The sequence below is a fragment of the Hemitrygon akajei genome, chromosome 8, assembly GCF_048418815.1.
Source record: "Hemitrygon akajei chromosome 8, sHemAka1.3, whole genome shotgun sequence".
Taxonomy (NCBI): Eukaryota; Metazoa; Chordata; class Chondrichthyes; order Myliobatiformes; family Dasyatidae; genus Hemitrygon; species Hemitrygon akajei.
In genome coordinates, this window is record NC_133131.1 from 111,617,181 (window position 1) to 111,639,998 (window position 22,818).

Here is a 22,818-nt window from a genome sequence, read left to right on the forward strand (position 1 = left end):
AGGATGACTGGAATATAAGAGGAAGGATGTAATGCTGAGACTTTAGAAGGCATTGGTCTGATCAGACTTGGAATCTTGTGAGCAGTTTGGGGCTCCACATCTTAGAAAGGATGTGCTGGCATTCAAGAGCACCCAGAGGATTTTCATAAGAATGATCCCGAGAATGAAAGGAGGAGTGTTTTATAGCCCTGGGATCTCATTGAAACCTGTCGAGTGTTGAAAGTTGAAAGACCCAGATAAAATGGATGTGGAGAGGATGCTTCCCATAGTATGGGAGTCTCGGACCAGAAAGTACAACCTCAGAATAGAAAATCATCTCTTTAGAACAGAAATGAAAAAGAATGTATTTAGCCAGAGGGTGGTGAATCTATGGAATTAATTGCCACAGATGGCTGGGAAGGCCAAGTCATTGGGTTTATTTAAAGCAGTGGTTGATTGTTTCTTGATTAGTAAGGGTATCAAACTTTATAGGGAGAAAGCAGGAGAATGGGGCTGAGGGAAATAATAAATTAGCTATGATGGAATGGCGGAGCAGGGTCAAATGGCCTAATTCTGTTTCTATGTTTTATGGTCTTATGGTCCAATAGCAAATGCTGGTATTGCAATGACATCCATATCACAATAAATCAATACATGAATGGATAAAGGAAAACAGGGCTGGTAAATAAAATAAATGCAGAAGAACGGGCACAAAGTATTTGCAAAGAGGAAGAAAATGCAGTAATTAATTGTTCAAAGTTCAAAGTAAATTTATTATCAAAGTACATGTATGTCACCATATACAACCCTGAGATTCATTTCCTTGCGGGCATACTCAATAAATCTAGTAACCATAATAGAATCAATGTAAGACCACACCAACAGGACAAACAACCAATGTGCACAAGGCAATACACTGTGCAAGTACAAAAAGACAAAAAATCAAAAAATAATAATAACTAGGTAAACAATAAATATCGAGAACATGAGATGAAGAGTCCTTGAAAGTGAGTCCATATGTTATGGGAACTTGTTTTTGATAAATTTAGAAGAGAGATTTGTGGCACCAAGAAGAAAAGGTCAAAAGTGCTGTCTGCATTTACAGTGTGTGGTAACGGTGATTATCTGAAGCTGCAGGAACAACAGAGAGGACATGATAGATGGACAGTCAAGACAGAAAACACCAAGGTTCAACCTTATTGATCGCTGCACACTAATTTCAAATAGCAATATTTTTCCCAATGTGTTTTATGCTGTATTAATGTTTTGAATTATTTATGTGTTTTTTGGCTAATTTTATCATGTCTCAGGCCATGATACTGGAAGCTGAGACATTTGGGTCAATAAATAGACCCTCCACATCCAGGAGAGTTGAATATGTTATAGATGAGGATGGATGCATAATGATTATGGGCAGTGGGTCTATCACAGCGAGATCTTTTGGAAAGATTTATTTTCAGTTTGAACATGCTCTATGGAAATTAGGATTGAAGTTTTCCTTAAATATTAGGCTTAATGTTTTGACAACATCTCTGGAAGTTATATGAGGAACTGTCAGAATTTACTTTTGTTATTGGTTCCCACAGAAGTGTGTGTGAGCACAGGAATCCTAAACTTGCTCATAGCTAATCACTACTGTTAGTCCAACAATGGAGTGCAAATGTTCTGCAGATTCCTAGTAATTACATGTAGCAGGCCAATCCTGACTCAGGCTACATCCACACTAGACCAGATAATTTTGAAAACGCCGGTTTCACGTAAAAACGATAAGTGTCCACACTATGCATTTTTGAAAATATCTCTATCCACATTGAAACGGAGATTTCGGCGAATCTCCTCCTGCTGCGCATGCGCAGGACACATCTATTGAAAACAAGCGATATGTTTGATATCAAATCTCACCGTAAAAATGCATAAAAGTGTAGTTACAGACTAGAAAAACTTAAAATGATGGACAGCTGTTGGCTCTCACGCAGGAGAACTTAAAACTCAAAAAAACAAATACTGGAGTGTACGGAGGCAACCGACAGGGAGTTCACAGACAGATTGACCTGGCTGATGACGAATATTGAAAAACTGACTAACTCTGTTGCATTAATAAAGCACCTTGTTAAATGTATAAAACATGTCTGCATCAGTGTTATCTTGTATTTCAATACAATGTTACATTAGGCTGTTACACATCTATTGTCAGAGAAGTACTTGCATAAATAGGTAAACCACTTTCATACACGCAAGGACAGAAAACGGGGCAAAGTGAGTTCAGTATACTTATTTATTCAGTAAACTATGGGTCAAAGTATCTGGTGAGTACATTTCTAACTCTTTTGGCTTCAGTCTCATTGCTGTCTGTTCTGAAATTGTTAGGTTGCATTCAGGAAAACAATGAAATAGCGTGCTGCCGTCTGTCAGCGTTTTCGAAAGTCTCCGGTTACTCAGTCCACACTGATCTGCACGAGCAATGTTTTCAAAAATACCCACCCTGGAAAGCGTTTCTGAAAAGCTCTGGTTTCGGCGGACGAAAATGCTGTTTTAGTGTGGACAGAGGGTAAAAACGAAGAGAAAAAGCTTCGGTTATGGATTTATCCGGTGTAGTGTGGATGTAGCCTCAGGTTCAAAGATTCATTCATTTCAATGGAGAAATGCAATTTCTATGTGATTTATAGCTTATTTCTACTGATCATACAGTCTATTGATCAGTGTCATTCCTCACCATTCCCTGCAAAATTCACTTCTTGCAAGTGTTGATGCAGAACCCTTTCAATGACCACCACAATTCTGTGTCAATTACCACAGCAATGGATTCTAGATTATAGCCACTTCCAATATTAAAAGGTTTTCTTCAAGCCATTGTTGTGTTTTTCTTCAGCCACAAAATCATACGTACAAAGAGATTCAGCATAGAATCACCTTTCAGCACAACAGTTCCACACTGACCATCAATAACACGTCAATACCCCCATCTGCTGGTTGTTGACCCTTCGATTTATGAAAATGGGTTTTCTCTGTTCACTCTTTTTTTCTTTAATATGTCTGTCAGACTTCCCTCAACCATCTTCAGGCACCGATTCCAAGGAGAAAATTCCCAGCTTCAGTCCTATGTGCTCGAACTATCAATGCAACTGAAGTCCCCCATCACTGGAATCCTTACAGTGAATCCCTACTACACTATATTTGAGGCCTTCACATTTCACCTAAAGTATGGCACACAGAAATGGCCACAGGGATTTGGGTGTGGCAGAAGCAGCATTGAGAGAGTTGTTGAATAGAGATGAGAAGGTTGTTTGAACTAAGCCACAAATTATGTTATTAAATGAGTCTTCTGCTCAGTGTCCAGTTTAATAAAAAAAAAGCACCTTACACTACTTACGCAAAGATTTTCTTTTCTTCACGATTGAATTCATGTCTCATTTGCAGTTGTACCCTGTCCACTAAGCCAAATTTGCTGCTGACAGACCCTTATTTCTCTAACTCTGCCAAATAAACCCAGAACTTTGCTATTTTGTGACTTCCTTTCTGTCCAGCACTACAATATTCTCCTTCATCAATACCATCACCAATCAAGCTGCAGTCCTCATTTCTTCTTTTTCCTGAACACATAAAATATCCAGAAATATTTGGTGCACAATCCTGCATTTGTTTTGAGTCAGATCTAAGGTACTGCCACAACTCATAATTCCATGTAGCTGATGCACCTGCAGTTGTCCAGTAGATTCAATAAGACCCTTTTATATTCACTCTTAGTATGAACCTTGTTCTTACTCCTGCAATCCAGCTCCCAATATGTTGTGCAATTTTTTTCTCTTTTCCATTGGATATCCTAGTCCTATTTCCCTGTACCTAAATGTATCAAGATCTGCAGAACTTTAAATACTTTATTTAAAGTAAGTTAATAATTTTTTTTATTAGTTTTTTTATGCATTTTCTACATCGTTACAGATTTTAAAAAACCCAAAATCAAAATGAGGAACATTAATACAGTGCAAAAATAAACATACAATAATAATATAATACAAAAAAAGATAATTGAGAAAGCACCCAAATTGAAGACATGTAAAATTAGTATCCTCCCCAAGCCCCGCAACAAAAAAGAACTCCAGACCAACCACAATACAATATAGAGACTATAAATCAGGACATTCAAATAAAAATTGTGATTGATTGAAATAAATATAAAAATTTAGGGAGAACATACATTTTAACAACATTAATACGACCTACCAAAGACATAGATAGAGGTGACCATTGTAACAGACTCTGTTTTATAGTATATGGAAGACTGGCAAAATTTTCAAGAAAGAGATCTTTAAACTTCCTTGTGACTGTAATCCCAAGATAAGTAAATTGATTATGAACTATTTTAAAAGGGTGATCACGAAATGTTAATTCTTGTGCTTCTTTATTAATTGGGAAAAGTTCACTCTTATGTAAATTAAGTTTATAGCCAGAAAACTGGCTAAACTGATCAAGAAGTGAAAACATTGGAGGTAAGGATGTAGACGGATTTGAAAGAAAAAGTAATAAGACATCAGCATAAAGAGAAACTTTGTGCTCAACACCCCCCCCCTCCAAATCCCGGTCAGTTCAGGACAATTTCGAAATGCTATCGCCAAAGTTTCTATAGCCAAATCAAAGAGAAAGGGACTTAAAGGGCATCCCTGACGGGTGCCACGTTTGAGGTTAAATAACTGGGATTTCTGAAAGTTAGTCAAAACAGAAGCAGTGGGACACAGATACAGCAATTTGATCCAAGAGATAAAACTTTGACCGAGGTCAAATTTTTCTAAAACTGCAAAAAGGTAGTTCCACTCTATACAATCAAATGCTTTCTCCGCATCGAGGGAAATAACACATTCAGGAATCCCAGTTGAACGTGAATATAAAATGTTAAATAAACGCCAAATATTTAAAAAAGGAAGACGGTTTTTAATAAAACCAGTTTGATCATCAGAAATAATAGAGGGAATAACAGTTTCTAATCTGTAAGCCAAAACTTTGGCCAAAATTTTGACATCAACATTCAGCAAAGAAATCGGCCTATACGAAGAACACTCTGTTGGGTCTTTACCCTTTTTTTAATAAAAGAATAATAGATGCCTCATTAAAAGAGGGTGGCAATTTACTGTAATTAAACGAGTCAGATAAAACGGAGAATAACTGAGGAGAAAGAAGTGAAGAGAATGATTTATAAAATTCTACGGGGAACCCATCAGGTCCAGGAGATTTCCCTGAAGACAATGCAGAAATTGCAAAGGATATTTCTTCTGGTGATATAGGCGCATTAAGTTTGGCTTTAAAATCAGGTGAAAGCGAAGGGATATTCAAATTGCTTAAAAAATGATCAACAGAGATATTCTCATTCAGAGATTCAGAGGAATAAAGTCGAGAATAAAAATTTTTAAATGCGTCATTGATTTCTAAGTGATCCGATGTAAAGTCTCCATTCTCCTTCCGGATCTTTGTAATATGTTGTTTAGCTTTGGAACGCCTCATCTGATTGGCTAGAAATTTACCAGATTTGTCTCCATGAATATAGAAGCGACTCTTACTTTCAAGAAGTTGGCGTTCAACAGGTTGGGTAGACAAAAGATTAAATTTAGTTTGAAGTTCTACACGCTTCTTGTATAATTCAGGATTCTTAGTTTGAGCATACAGTTGATCTAATTCTTTAATCTGATTAATGAGGTCTAATTGATCTGCACAGGACTTTCTATTAAGATTTGCTGTATAGGAGATTATTTGACCCCTCAAATATGCTTTCATGGCATCCCAGACAATCTGGGATGACATTTCAGATGACGTATTGGTGTTAAAATAAAAGGTTATCTGATCCTTAATAAATTTTAGAAAATCATCATCCGATAATAAAGTCAAGTCAAAACACCAGTGTTTATTCCTCTGAGGGAGACCAGGAAAATTTAAAGACAAAGTAATTGGGGCATGGTCAGAAATCAGTATACTCTGATAATCACAAGAATGGACAAATGGAATAAGTTGATTATCAAGTTAAAAGGAGTCAATTCTAGTGAAGGTATGGTGAACATGTGAAAAAAAAGAATAATCTCTCTCAGTAGGATGAAGGAAACGCCATATATCAGAGATACCATAATTAGAGAGAAAAGAGTGAATAGCTAAGGCAGATTTAGTAGGTAATCTAGTAACAGAGGACGATCGATCCAAATTAGGATCTAACCAACAATTAAAATCGCCACCCAGTATAAGAGAGTATGAGTTTAAATCTGGTAGTGAGGAGAAAAAACGTTCAAAAAAACTAACATAATCAAAATTGGGAGCATACAGGTTTGCTAGTACAACTTTAGTATTATATAGTTTACTAGAAACAATAATAAAACGGCCATTTATATCAGATATCTTATTATGGAGTTCAGAAGGAATATTTGAATTAATAAGGATGGAGACCCCCGTAGCTTTGGTGGCAAAGGATGAATGAAAATGCTGACCTGCCCACTTTGACAAAAGCCGAGAATTATCAAAGCTACGAATGTGAGTTTCTTGAAGGAAAGCAATGTCGGCTTTGAGTTGTTTAATATGCGAGAAGACCTTCCTTCTTTTAACAGGATGATTCAATCCCTTTACATTCCAGCTCACAAATTTAAGTGTATTAACCATTATCAATTGTTAGTGCATAAAAGGTAGCAGGCATATAAAAAATCAAGCAGTACAGTAACAGTCTGGGAGCAAAAATGTAAACATAGATCTGTAGACTCAAAACAGAGACATGTCCTGAATAACAGAGGAAAACAAAAGAAACAGTGAATAGTGTTGGAACTGGAGAACTCACCCCACCCTCGCAACCCAAAACTAGACGGCTACCTAAAAAAGCAGCTAGCTCTACCAAAAAAATTAACCCAAATATGACTTCCAGTTCCGTATCGTTAACAAAAGTTCCGTATAAATAATATAGCAAATAGTAACTAATTTATGCACTAGAGAGCAGAATTACAAATAGGAACAACTTCAACAGAAGTATAAAACTTATTATAAAAAAAATAAAAATCAGAAGAAAACTAAAACTACCCTACCCGCGAAAAAATATAAAAGATTTAAAAAAAAAGAAAAGGGAGGGGGAAAAGGAGGAAATTATAAATTTAAAGAGAGCACTTATCAACCATTTACAGAAACAAAAATCAAAACTTAAACTATAAATCAACCAACAGGGAGGCCTTCAATAAAAACTCCGAACCTCCAAAACAAGATAAAATCAATTGTAGTTCTCTATAGATAAGGTTATACAAAAATAAAATAGGTTACACAAGTAAAATCTAAACGTCCGCAGGAAAATATTAAACTTAAATTGACTATTTAGAAAAAACGCACCAAGTCCAGGGAGAGATTGACTACAGCCCTTAGAGTTTCAATAGTTAACGTCTAAATTATTCAAGTAAAGTCTGAGTTCGGAAAAAATAGTTTTACTTTGAGAAGTACTTATCAACCATCTTAGAAGGTCAGGCCGGTTCCGAAGAAGATGAGGTGGCTGGAAGACTTCCAACAAACGCCTCAGCCTCCTTCACTGATTTAAACCACTTATATTCTCCTGTAGTAAGCGTAATTCGAAGAATGGCTGGATTTCGGAGAGAGGGTCTGAATCCGCAATCAAAAAGCACTTTTGTTACATCTTTAAACTCAGCACGCATCTTCAGAACCTGGGGGGCATAATCCTCCACAAAACGAATGACCGTATTTTGAAAAGCAAAAGTACCTCTGCGGCGTGCCTCCATAATCAAACGGTTTTTCACCTGGTATCGATGAAAGCATAAAATAACCGGCCATGGACGGGAACCCAGAATTGCTCGAGGAACATAATTCCTGTGAGCCCTTTCAAGCTCAGGTGGAGTCGGAAGAAATTGTTTCCCGAAAATCTCACAGAGAAAATCAGAAAAGAATTCAACGGGAGAGCCCTTTTTGGTGGCCTCTGGCAGACCAAGAATTCGTAGATTGCAACGTCTGCTCCGATTTTCAGGATCCACCATTTTGGAAGAAAGTTTACTGTTCTTCTCCTCCAGGTTGGAGCAGAAACTTTCAAGATATTGAACACGGCGTTTTAAATCTTCAGAAGTTACGTCAATGTGAGATAAATGTTCAGCATGATCATCCACTCTAGCATTAATCTGATCCAATTTGGAAACCAGCTGGTTGAAAGAAGTTCTAAGTTCATTTCTAAAATCCATTAAAGTATCTTGTCGATGTTGTTCCAAAACAGCGAAAAGCTCAGCCGGCAAGGCTGTAGAAGTTTCCTTTTTCCCGGTTTTAGTACTTTTGGTAGCCATTATTAGATAGATGTGTTCGCAAGCAGGTAAAAGAGAACTAATAAAATACCTGACTAAGGTTTAAGAAGGGAGACATATAGTGCAAAGATAAGAAGAATAACGGAGCAAAAGTTCGGAGCGAATAAACAATCGCCATCTTACCGGAAGTCCAAGTAAGTTAATAATTTTAACAATATTTTAATTGTATATTGTTTCATAGTTTTTGATCGCTTGGAAAAATAAATATTTACAAGTATTCAAACAGACTGATGACTTTGGCAGTCAGATCAATCTAGATGTGAGGTTCCACCACTTTTTACCAAATCTTGGTGCATTTTCTTGGCAATGAAGGGGGCACTGGGGACCAAGATAAAACAGGAAATTCCATTCACAATAAGAGTATGCTAATCAGTAAGGAATGCACCAGAGACCAAAGGCAGCTAGCCACAGCTCTGAAGTTTTATGCTTTTCAAGGGTATCCCATCAGATGTTATCTTTGTCTCTGTTCTATCTCACAATAACATCAGACATCCAACAATTAGCAATTAGTGCAATCACTTCACAGTGCCCGCAATCAGCAGTCTGTAAGGAGTTTATATGTTCTATCCATGACTGCATGGGTAAGCTGCTGTCCTCCTTCATTCCAAATGTGGATGGTTAGGGTTAGGCAACTAAGCTGTGCTGGCACCGGAAGTGTGGCAACACTTGTGGGCTGCCCCTAGCACAATCCCCCTGCTGATTCGATTTGACACAAGTGACACATTTCACTGTACGTTTGGATGTTTTGATGTACATGTGACAAATAAAGCTAATCTAGCCTTACTTAAAACCTAAGATCTCAAGAATGCCTTGGTACCTCCAATAGTCAGTGTTTTATCTAAGGATAGTTTTACTGCTGAAGGAAAGTTTCAACTTCTAGCTGCCTAATTAAACCTCACTATTGATATAGTGTTATTCTAAAATCACAGACCGAGTCAAGAATTTGAAAACCAAGTGAAGGTTTTGTACTTGTCTCTGCTATGGGATCTAAACTGGTAATCTTCTATTGTAGAGGTTAGAAGATTGTTTGAACTGAACCACAACTGATGTTATTAAATGAGAGGCTGCAGCGCAGTGTCCAGTTTAATAAAAAGCGCATCTTTGTACTACTTAGACAAAGATTTTCTTTTCTTCACCATTGAATTCCCTATTCTCATTGTTTAAGTTTCACATGTTGCATGGAATTACATGAAATTACATGGAATATATGCTGTATGGAAAACAGAGCACGCATTTATGCCGGTTAGAAGAATGGGCTGAACGTTGGCAGATGGAGTTTAATGCTGAGAAGTGTGAGGTTCTACATTTTGGCAGGAATAATCCAAATAGAACATACAGGGTAAATGGTAGGGCATTGAGGAATGCAGTGGAACAGAGAGATCTAGGAATAACAGTGCATAGTTCCCTGAAGGTGGAGTCTCATGCAGATAGGGTGGTGAAGAAAGCTTTTGGAACGCTGGCCTTTATAAATCAGAGCATTGAGTACAGAAGTTGGGATGTAATGTTAAAATTAAGGCCAAATTTGGAATATTGTGTACAGTTCTGGTCACCGAATTATAGGAAAGTTATCAATAAATTAGAGAGAGTGCAGAGACAATTTACTAGGATGTTACCTGGGTTTCAGCACTTAAGTTACAGAGAAAGGTTGAACAAGTTAGGTCTCTATTCATTGAAGCGTAGAAGGTTGAGGGGAGATTTGATCGAGGTATTTAAAATTTTGAGAGGGATAGATAGAGTTGACGTGAATAGGCTGTTTCCATTGAGAGTAGGGGAGATTCAAACGAGAGGACATGATTTGAGAGTTAGGGGGCAAAAGTTTAAGGGAAACATGAGGGGGTATTTCTTTACTCAGAGAGTGATAGCTGTGTGGAATGAGCTTCCTGTAGAAGTAGTAGAGGCCAGTTCAGTTGTGTCATTTAAGGTAAAATTGGATAGGTATATGGACAGGAAAGGAGTGGAGGGTTATGGGCTGAGTGCGGGTAGGTGGGACTAGGTGAGATTAAGAGTTCGGCACGGACTAGGAGGGCTGAGATGGGCTGTTTCTGTGCTGTGATTGTTATATGTTATATGGTTATATAGCATTGGAGCTATTTTTAATCTAAGTCCATCACCTCAATACTAGCTTTCCCCACTTATATTCACATCCTTATTCTTGTCCTGTTCCCACCTCACTGCCTTGCCATCCCACTGTTATGCCCACCGATAACACAAGGAGAATAAACCAACCCAAAGTGACTTTTTCCCTTTCTGAATAACGTTAAACTATCAGTTTCATTCAGTTCATTAGTTCATTTGCTAACACAGTCAAACACAGTGGTTGCTTTGATGTTTCTGTGGGAAATTTCCAAAGGATCTTTATTACATGATTTCTGAAATCATCATTACTTTTTCAAGATATGGCCTACTTTTAAATGGAGGTCAAATGTAGACATTAGTATGGTCCAATGATGTTGGCACTGATTGAGCGTGTGATGATATGGAGTAGGTCTCTGCAGAATGTGTAAGAGATTCATTCAAACAGCAATTTTTTTAATGGAAAAACAAATAATGTACAGTAACTATTCCCACTGGGTCATCCTAATTTTGCCAGTAACATGCTGTGCACTAACAGACCTATAGTGCCTCATTTTACCTGAATAAAGGGAAGGTAACATGGAGCAGTCAAGGTTAGCGAATGTGTCTCTCTTAATAATGCTGCTATGAAAAGATGTGAGGACTGTTTTACAATCACTAATGTTTTAAGCAGATAGTGAACAAAGTGATATTTCAGGTTCACTTTGCTTGGCAGTAGACACCCTCACGTTTAGCCATGCCAAGCATTGTTGAACCTACCTGGGAATTTATGACACTGTGTGCTTTTGCAGATTATTTGAGCAGGCATTCAATTATTGTGTTCTGCTGCCTCTTCAAATGTGAACTATAGGGAAAAGTGATAACAGAAATAGGAACCAGTAGCTAAGCTGCCATACTGAACTTTATGCCTCCGGCTGCCTCTAGTTTCCTTCACAGCAACAGTTGATCTTCAATGTACAGGTGCATCAGGCATTACAATGTTCCACGAAAGGGGAAAGACCTTTATCACAAACCTAGTATAAAAGTTGCAGCAGCATGTTGATGCACTGATCAGCCAGTCCCTGAAGAGTAACATAAAGCATGGCAGATCCACAAAATCCACGTGCAGTTGGTTTGTCAGAATTAGCACCAGGGGTGCAGGTACATACAGTGTCTTTCCCAGCTGAAGGAGACGCCGAGAATAGTTACTCATCAGAACTTTGAGGAAATAAATCCAAACAGATTTGCAAAATCACTTCAGATCCTTGGATAGATAATTAGTCAATTCATGATGAATAATTTGAAATAAATTCAAAATAATCAATGTGAATAATATAACAAAGTAAACAGAACAACATTCTAAAAGCAGGTCATCAAAGTTAAACATCCTCTATTTTTCTCTCCTTCGATGCAACCTGATCTGCTCGCATCTCCAGCGCACTTACTAATTTACTGCCTTCAGAAACATGAGAAAGTCTGAAGATGCTGGAAATCCACAGCAACACACACAAAATGTTGGAAGAACTCAGCAGTTCAGGCAGCAGCTCCAGAAATGAATAAACAATCGATGTTTTGGGCCGAGCCCCTTCATCAGAGGGGTCTCGGCCTGAAACATCAACTGTTTATTCATTTCCATGGGTGGTGCCTGACCTGCTGAGTTCCTCCAGCATTTTGTGTAATTTCGCTTTAAATTTACTGTCTTACAACTTTTGTCAGATAATTTAACTGATGCTGAGCAGAGGAAATTGCATTATATTACAACTCAGCAGGGAAACTAAGACCTATGTGTGTTGCCAAAATGCCTTTATAATCCTATCCCTTGAAGAAACTGAACTGAGAAATTTATAAGCTAGATAACAAGGAAAATAAAAAAATTAGTTGTCATTTGGTGTATTTTTATTTAGCTACACATTTATTTATTTATTTATTTATTTATTTATTTATTTGTTCTTACTTGTTACTCACCTATGCCACCTCGCTGATACTTTTCCTGAAAGGCTGCTCAGCAAGGAAGAAACCACTATTCCAAAACCGCCATAAAAAAGCCAGACTACAGTTTGCAAGTGCACATGGGGACAAAGATCTTACTTTTTAGAGAAACGTCCTCTGGTCTGATGAAACAAAAATTGAACTGTTTGGCCATAATGACCATCGTTATGTTTGGTTGAAAAAGGGTGAGGCTTGCAAGCTGAAGAACACCATCCCAACCGTGAAGCATGGGGGTGGCAGCATCATGTTGTGGGGGTGCTTTGCTGCAGGAGGGACGGGTGCACTTCACAAAATAGATGGCATGATGAGGAAAGAAATTTATGCAAATATATTGAAGCAACATCTCAAGACTTCAGCCAGGAAGTTAAAGCTCGGTCACAAATGGGTCTTCCAAGTGGACAATGACCCCAAGCATACTTCCAAAGTTGTGGCAAAATTTCTTAAGGACAACCAAGTCAAGGTATTGGAGTGGCCACCACAAAGCCCTGACCTCAATCTGATGGAAAATTTGTTGGCAGAACTGAAAAAGAGCGTGCGAGCAAGGAGGCCTACAAACCTGACTCAGTTACACCAGTTCAGTCTGGAGGAATGGAACAAAATTCCAGCAACTTACTGTGAGAAGCTTGTGGAAGGCTACCCAAAATGTTTCACCCAAGTTAAACAATTTAAACGCAATGCTACCAAATACTAACAAAGAGTATGTAAACTTCTAACCCACTGGGAATGTGATGAAAGAAATAAAAGTTGAAATAAATCATTCTCTCTAGTATTATTCTGACATTTCACATTCTTAAGATAAAGTACTGATCCTAACCGACCTAAGACAGGGAATATAACCATATAACCATATAACAATCACAGCACGGAAACAGGCCATTCCGGCCCTCCTAGTCCGTGCCGAACTCTTAATCTCACCTAGTCCCACCTACCCGCACTCAGCCCATAACCCCCCACTCCTTTCCTGTCCATATACCTATCCAATTTTACCTTAAATGACACAACTGAACTGGCCTCTACTACTTCTACAGGAAGCTCATTCCACACAGCTATCACTCTCTGAGTAAAGAAATACCTCCTCGTGTTTCCCTTAAACTTTTGCCCCCTAACTCTCAAATCATGTCCTCTCGTTTGAATCTCCCCTACTCTCAATGGAAACAGCCTATTCACGTCAACTCTATCTATCCCTCTCAACATTTTAAATACCTCGATCAAATCCCCCCTCAACCTTCTACGCTCCAATGAATAGAGACCTAACTTGTTCAACCTTTCTCTGTAACTTAAGTGCTGAAACCCAGGTAACATCCTAGTAAATCGTCTCTGCACTCTCTCTAATTTATTGATATCTTTCCTATAATTCGGTGACCAGAACTGTACACAATATTCCAAATTTGGCCTTACCAATGCCTTGTACAATTTTAACATTACATCCCAACTTCTGTACTCAATGCTCTGATTTATGAAGGCCAGCGTTCCAAAAGCCTTCTTCACCACCCTATCTACATGAGACTCCACCTTCAGGGAACTATGCACTGTTATTCCTAGATCTCTCTGTTCCACTGCATTCCTCAATGCCCTACCATTTACCCTGTATGTTCTATTTGGATTATTCCTGCCAAAATGTAGAACCTCACACTTCTCAGCATTAAACTCCATCTGCCAACGTTCAGCCCATTCTTCTAACCGGCATAAATCTCCCTGCAAGCTTTGAAAACCCACCTCATTATCCACAACACCTCCTACCTTAGTATCATCAGCATACTTACTAATCCAATTTACCACCCCATCATCCAGATCATTTATGTATATTACAAACAACATTGGGCCCAAAACAGATCCCTGAGGCACCCTGCTAGTCACCGGCCTCCATCCCGATAAACAATTATCCACCACTACTCTCTGGCATCTCCCATCTAGCCACTGTTGAATCCATTTTATTACTCCAGCATTAATACCTAACGACTGAACCTTCTTAACTAACCTTCCATGTGGAACTTTGTCAAAGGCCTTGCTGAAGTCCATATAGACTACATCCACTGCCTTACCCTCGTCAACATTCCTCGTAACTACTTCAAAAATGTTTTCAAGAATCAAATGTCAGGAATTGTGAAAATCTGAGTTTACATGTATTTGGCTAAGGTGTATGTAAACTTCTGACTTCAACTGTATATATACACATACAGTATTTAGAAATTAGAGTACCTGGGCTCATTGTCCATTCAGAAATCCACTGGCGGAAGGGAAGTAGCTGTTCCTAAAATTTGAGTATGCCTCTTAAGGCTCCTGTATCTCCTCCTTGAGGGTAGCAATGAGAAGAGGGCATGTCCTGAGTGATGAGGGTCCTCAATCATGGATACCGCCTTTTTGAGGCATCCCCTTTTGAAGATGTCCTTGATGCTGGGGAGGCTCGTGCCCATGATGGAGTTGACTGAGTTTGCAACTTACTGCAGCTGTTTTGGATCCTGTGCGGGATCCCCTCCAAAGCAGATGGTTATGTAATCAGTGAGAAAACTCCTTTAGGCACATTTGCTAATCTTTGGTGACATATCGAGTCTCTTCAAACTCCTAATGAAATATAGTCACTGTCATGCTTCCTTTGCAATTGCATGGATATCTTGGGCCCAGGATATGCCCTCAGAAGTGTTGACACCCAGGACTTGAAACTGCTCTCCCTTTTCACTGCTGATCCCTCGATGAGGACTGGTGTGATACCTTGACTTCCCCTTCCTGGACTCCACTGTCAATTTGTAGGTCTTACTGACGTTAAGTCCAAGGTTGTTGTTGCCAACTTTCTGGGTGATCTTACAGCTTTTTTTTGTCCCTCCTGATCCCCTGTTAAAGTTCTTTACTGCTTGTGTTTTCATCTTCTTTCTGTCTTCCAGACTGGAACATGCCTGTCTTAAACTTTTAACAAATAAACAACCCCTACATGTTAGATATGGACGTGCCCGGTGACAGCTGATCCCAGTTCATTCCTCCTAGCACCTGTCTGGTGGTGTAGTAATCTGCATTCCCTCAATTTGATACTTTTCTGCATGGTCCGGACTTCTTATTCATAGCTATTTTGAGATTTAGAAGAAATGATCCCAAGGTGCCTTCCAGAATGTCCTCTCTGAGTATAGTTGAGGCCTTCTCTCATAATGGTGATGATGCAAATCCTGCTCCTCTTTTTATCATCTTCTCTATCACGACTGAAGCATTGACATCCTGGCTGCTGGTCATGTCCCCTCCACAACCAAGCTTTCATAATGACATCACCTTTCTGTTCCCAGCTCCCCATGACTTCTTTCCAGAGCTAACCAGGTGCTGTTGGTGAGTGGGTCTCGGCAATGATTTCATGAGCACAGAGACATTTCAGCTGCCCCAGGGACTCTGAAACTTCACCCCCGTCACCAGCAGCTCTGGTGGCTGAGAAGCTGCAGCGACTGAAGAAGCTTGGGACCAACTTAAGGAGGTTTATTCCTAGAATGAAAATTTAAAATATTTGGCAGCCCTGAATAGGAGCAAAGGATGTTAAAGATAGTGAGAAGGGAGTGCCATGGGAGGGCGAGCCAGTGAAGGTACAGACCCAGCACTCAGACACCAGGCAAGGCCACCTGGTTACAAGCTTACTTTATTCCACTCCATCCTGATGTCCTCTCCAAAACCCCACAGGCAGGGCCCACAGTCTGAGAGTCACTATGGACAACTTCTCACAGCTGGATGATTTTCACGCTCACACCAGTAACTGAACCCCCTAGCACAGAATGGTCAATTGTTCACTTTGCCTCGTGGCTAGATGCCTTAGCTGCTGTGTGTCTGGTTTTAACTAATGCAGGGGCCCTGCACAAGTCCCAGAGGCCTGGATTGCGATGGGACACCAGTTGCTGCCAGGTGTGTGGAGGGCAGAGCCAGTTGCTACTATAGCCACATCAGCCCCTTTCATTGCCCACACTACCCCCATCCATCTCTTTGTACCGGCTGCCTTCCCAACTTGGTGAAGTCCACCCCAGTACAATGTTCTCAGTCCCTGGTGTAGCATGTCTCTGGTCCTCTTCAGGCGCTGCACAGGCCTTTGGATCTCTGGAGGAAATATGACGGACTGTGGATGCTGGAACCTAGAACAAGATAGCAATGCTGTAACCCCTACTACACCCCACCCTATCTCTGTACATCCCCCCGACCCACCTCCCTCGCATCAGAATCAAGTTTATTATCACTGCCATGTGTCGTGAAATTTGTTAACTTAGCAGCAGCAGTTCAATGCAGTATGTAATATGTAAGGAAAAACGTAAAAATATATATTGAATAGATTAAAAAATCATACAAAAACTGAAAAAATATATATTTAAAAAGTGAGGTAGTGTTCACAGGTCAATGTCCATTTAGGAATCGGATAGCAGAGGGGAAGAATCTGTTCCTGAATCGCTGAGTGTGTGCCTTCAGGCTTCTGTACCTCCTACCTGATGGTAACAGTGAGAAAAGGGCATGCTCTGGGTGCTGGAGGCCCTTAATAATGGACGTTGCCTTTCTGAGACACCACTGCTTGAAGACGTCCTGGGTACTTTGTAGGCTAGTACCCAAGATGGAGCCAACTACATTTCCAACCCTCTGCAGCTTCTTTCAGTCCTGTGCAGTAGTCCCCACCACCCACCCCCATACCAGACAGTGATGCAGCCTATCAGAATGCTCTCCACAGTACAACTATAGAAATTTTTGTGTGTACTTGTTGACATGCAAAATCTCTTCAAACTCCTAACAAAGTATAGTCGCTGTCTTGCCTTCTTTATAGTTGCATTGATATGTTGGGACCAGTTTAGATCTTCAGAGATCTTGACACTCAAGAACTGCTCACTCTCTCCACTTCTGACCCCTCTATGAGGATGGTATGTGTTCCTTCACCTTACCCTTCTTGAAGTCCACAATCAGCTCTTTCGTCTTACTGACGTTGAGTGCCAGGTTGTTGCTGCGGCACCACTCCATTAGTTGGCATATCATGTTCCTGTACACCCTTTCATCACCACCTGAGATTCTACCAACAATGGTTGTATCATCAGCAAATTTTTAGATGACATTTGAGTTATGCCTAGCCACACAGTCATGTGTATACAGCGAATAGAGCAGTGGGCTAAGCACACACCCCTGAGGTGCACCAGTGTTGATTGTCAGCAAGGAGGAGATATTATCATTAATCCACACAGATTGTGGTCTTCCAGTTAGGAAGTTGAGGATCCAATTGCAAAGGGAGGTACAGAGACCCAGGTTCTGTAGCTTATCAATTACAATTGTGAACATAGAACATAGAAATCTACAGCACATTACAGGCCCTTCGGCCCACAATTTTATGCCGACCATGTAACCTACTCTAGAAACTGCCTAAAATTTCCCTACTGCATAGCCCTCTGTTTTTCTAAGCTCCATGTACCTATCTAAGAGTCTCTTAACAGACCCTATTGTATCCACCTCCACCACCTTCACTGGCAATTCATTCCACGCACCCACCACTCTCTGTGTGAACTAATTATAACTAATTTCATTGTTACAGATAGAAAAAAAAATTAAAGGGAGCCAATATTTGAGATTTCATTTTGATTGTCTCAAATTATTTCCCAAAATGGTCATTCAAAATGCACCAAACTCCCAAAGGATTAACAGCTTTCAAAAGCTGAGCAGAACAGTGGCTGATACTGAACACAAGCAGCAGGGGTATTTTAAAAATGTATTTTTGCTCAAGGAGTGTCCAAGCAAATATTCATATGTACTCTCACACAAACTGAACCTAGGTGATTCTTACTCGCACATCTTTAGGTTGAATTTTCTTTGCATCAATAGTTTCTTTGCCAGATTCAAGTTTAAGTGTTTTGTGTAATCTGTTTAGATATGCTCCCATCCTCACTCCCTCATAATATTAGAGTTTCTGTTGAAGTAGATGCTCCCTATACCAAGGGCATGTACCATTACTCCCATCACATCAAGAGAGCACCAGAATTCTCTCTTGATGTGTTTTGTTCTACTACGGGTATCATTAAACCTAACGTTGCCTTCTATTGGCAGAGCTGCCACTTTTATTGTGCTATTTGATTCAAACATGTCGAGTGACCGGCCATTCATGTTTCAGTTTGGTTAGTCCTACTTGCAATTTCAAAGACAAAGTCAAAGACAAAAATTTAAAGACAAAGTCAAGCTTATTATCATACACACAAGTACATGTATGCACAGGTACAATGAAGACCTTTCTTGCAGCAGCATCATACACACATGGCATCAGAGAAGCAGCATTCACAAGAAAAATATAAGTCACACACGATTTTTGCAATTATAGAGTACATGTATTGACAGAATTGCTTAGAGTAAATACCAAGAAACCTTAGTAAGTCAAAGCCTCATTACTGTCAACTATGCGGAGTCCTGAGATGGAGCAAAGTGATAGATTAGTTGACCCAAAGCTGTCAGAAACCTCAAAATTTTTAAGTTTGGCTTAGCTTAGCTTTTTCAAATGTTTCAGTATTCAACAAATCAGATCTAGGCCATTCTTTCATATGTAAAACACTATTTCTAAAATGGTTCACAGTACTCAACCTTGTTCTGTCATTTCCTCACTTCTTTCCTCCCTCATTTGTATTTGAGATCTATGGACATAACGGGTGATTTTCCATTAACTGTTTTAGTTTGTTTTGTACCTGCCTACTGTATTAAAGTCAAAAGTAAAAGATCACATCAAGTTGAAATAAAAACAGAAAATGTTGGGAATTCATACAAGCTCGAGCAACATTCGTGGAGAGACATTTCAAGTCAATGAGCTATCATGAAAACAATATATTTGATTGATCTGTGTACATGGAACCCTAAATCTCTTGGAGTCTCCACTGTTCCTAACTTTTCAAAATAGAAGTGGGTCTCTTTCAGTCACACTCACTTACATATATTGAAATCAATCTGCAACAGATTTGCCTTCCTATTTAATCTATCAATGTCTACAAGACCAACAATATCCACCAATCTTAGTGACATCTACAAACTTGGATACATGACTCTGTATCACATTAGCTAAGTCAATAATAAATGTAGTTTAAGCTCCAGTACTGATTCCTTTGGGACACCAATTCATTTTTCCAATCTTGGTATGTTATCTCTGCTTGCTGTCTTCAGCTATCAAACCAATATCCCGACTAGGTCAGTAATTTGTCTCTAGGTCCATGAGAATTGAATTTAGCAGACAGAATCGGATGTGCAGCTTCATCAAATGGATACTGGAAGTTCATATAAACTACAATTAAAGTCATTTCCTCACAAATTTAGTCACTGTTTTTCAGAAAATGAATGGGTTCAGTAAATTCAAGCTTTTGCAAATCCATGACAGTTTTGCCATCATTTGCTTCAAATGTTTTTTTTGTTTTTTTTTTATCAGATTCTGCACATTGTTGGCAAGGCCAGAACTGATTGCCTTTCCCTATTTGTTCTTTAGAATATATGCTGACTTCTTGAACTACACAGTCCTTCAGTGCAGTTTCTCCCAGCAACAATGAATTCAGATTCAACTTCAGATTTATCACATATACATCGAAATGTACAGTGCAATATTTGCATAAGTACCCAATGTTATGCTGGGAGCAGCCAACAAGCATCACCACCAATTCTGCTGCCAACACAGATGCCCACAATCCTTGTCAGAGCAACACAAAACACAACAAAACTGAACATACCAAAGCAACAACAGTGAAACATCTATCCACCCATGTGCATACCTCGTTCTGTAATCCCAGGACAGGCTATTTTCTTCAGCCTCCAGCACACTCATGGATTTGTAGACACTGGATGCTGACTTCCTCAGTGGTCTTGCAGAGATTCACAGACCCAAGCTTCATATAATTGACTCCTAGACATATGATCAAATTTTGGTCTTTGAGCCAGACCTCCTAACAACTTTTCGGCTTCGATCTGGGCTTCCAATCAACCTTCAGGCTTCAATCCAGACTTCCAATTGACCTTTAAGCTTTGACCTTCAGTATTTACCTAGGACTTGCAGATGCTAATGAGGACCCTGGATGAGGTCTTGAGCTCCAGACCTGAATGGCAGACTTGGCAATGATAGGGCCCCAAAAACTAAGCCTCAAATTCCTGTCTCACCAATGATGGGATCCCAAATGTCCTCATGTTTGAAGGATGGTGAATGGAAGATGGGAAAACCACAGAGTATGATTCAGCTCTGATGCTATAAACAATTTCTACCATTTACAAGGTGCAAGTCGGGATTCTGGTGAAGTATTCTTTATTTGCCTGGATGGGTACAGTTTCAAAAGTACTGAAGAAATCAATAGCTCCAGGTTGATTAGTATCCCATCATCCGTTCCTTCCACCACAGGCTTGAAGTTGCTACACAATGAAACATCTACAAAATGTACTGCAGTTAGTCACCCAGACAATTTCTAAACCAATTACCTCTACCACATTGCTGGAATGTTATTTAGTCTTGCTCCATGGATCATGGACTCATCAGCAGGCATTCCTACCTCTAACCTCAACATGAAGCAACTTAAGATTGTTGAACCTAGGATACAGCCCTAAGGAATTCCAATACCGATGTCCTGAGGCTAGAATAATTGATCTCCAACAAAGGCAATCATTTTCTTTTCTTGAAAAATATAACTCAAACCACCGGAGGCTTTTCCTCAAGATGCTTATTTTTTAGAATAACTCTATGAAGCCGTACTTAATCAATTGCAGTTCTGGGAGGTGCTTCCAAGAGCCTAAAGACATTATTTTTCTTGTAGGTAAGGGTAACTGGTTTAGTAATCATTTGGGTAAGTAATAGCAGTGCAATTTTTAGATGCTTCAGGATAAAGTAACATTGAGTCAGCGATGGAGAGAATGAATGATTAGGGTGATTAATGGGATGCCAATCAGACTGGATACGATCGACTTCCTCAGTGTTGTTGAAGCTGCACCAATCTAATCATGTGGAAAATATGTCATTGAACACCCGATTTGTATCTTGTAGCTGGTGGAAATCCTTTGAAATGACAGGGCCTGAGTTAATCACCATGGGTTACCCAGCTTCTGATGTGCCTTCACAGCTATGGTATTTATTTGGCTGATCCAACTGAGTTTCGGGTAATTTGTACCCTCAGTCCCCTAAGATCTAGATGGTAGAATGTAGGGGATACAAACACCCATATTCAAGCATCTGTAAGGTCTTTGTTTCCCCACTCTTGCTGGAGATGGAAGGGTCAAGGATCTTTGTGCCACAAATGTTACTTGTCACTAACTAGCCCACGTTGGACTATTGTTCTGGTCTCATGCAGGCATGGATTCATTATATGAGGAGTTGTGAATAGAACTGACATCTTCAGCAAATACTTTAGAACCTATAGCGAAGAAACTGAAGGTGATTGCATCTGTGACACAGCAATCAGGGATATCAGCAGTGAAGTTCTACTAGTACAATAATTAATTTCCAAAGATTATAACTACCTTACTTTATGCAACATATAATTCTAAGCACAGGAGTCTGTTCCTTTGATGATCATTGTCTGAGAGAAATGTCTTGATACCATACTTGGTCAATTACAGTTTTCCTGTCATAACCTCACCTCTGTAAGTCAGTTCTTTGGACCAAAATTAAGTTCTGCTTTCAAACTAAAGCATCAAGGCAAAAATATAGTTATCTGTATATGTGTACCATTTGATATCTGTCAATAATGTCACTAGTAAGAAAATTACTGGAAAAATTCTAATGTATCAGATCAATCTTCATTTGAATGGTCAGGGATAGATACTATGGCTTCACTGATGAAAGCTCCTGCTTTATCTTGATTTATTTTTTCAAAAAGTTAACTAAGAGTATTTATGAAGGCAATATTTATTGATCTAGGCTATATGGACTTCAATTAATCTTTTGATAAACTCATGGGATCCTGGGTACTTTTGCAGATTAGATTGAAGACTGGCTTGATGATAAAGCAATAAGACAATGAGATATAGGTACAGAATTAGGCCATTCAACCCATCAGGATTGCTCTGCTATTCAATCATGTCTGATATATGTAATGCGCCGTGAGGATTCACTACTAATGTAATGGCTTCTCTGTAATGTTCACTGCTGAGGTTACAGATTCTCTGTAGCAGCAATGTTTGGGTTATTGCTGGAGATAACAGGACTGTGGTATGCATGTTATCCAATCGGGAGATTGTTGCTCTGTCTTGTGAACCCTGAAAGAGATTTTTCGTGGTCTTTTGCCTGGGAGCGATAAAGAGAGAAGACGCGAATGGAGAGATTTGGTAGACCAACGGATGGGGTTGACTTGGAGCGAGGATCTGAAGGGCAGCAAAAATCGGAGGAGGTTGATGGTGGATGATCGACTTATCAGTGAGCTGATAAAGATTGGGCCCTTTATTTTCTTTTTTTTCATTTCTTTACTAACCATATAATCAAAGTAAGAATTATAAAGCTTAATCATTTAATCACATATTGTGTGCCATTTGTTATTTCAGGGTACTGATTTGTAACAGGGGACAC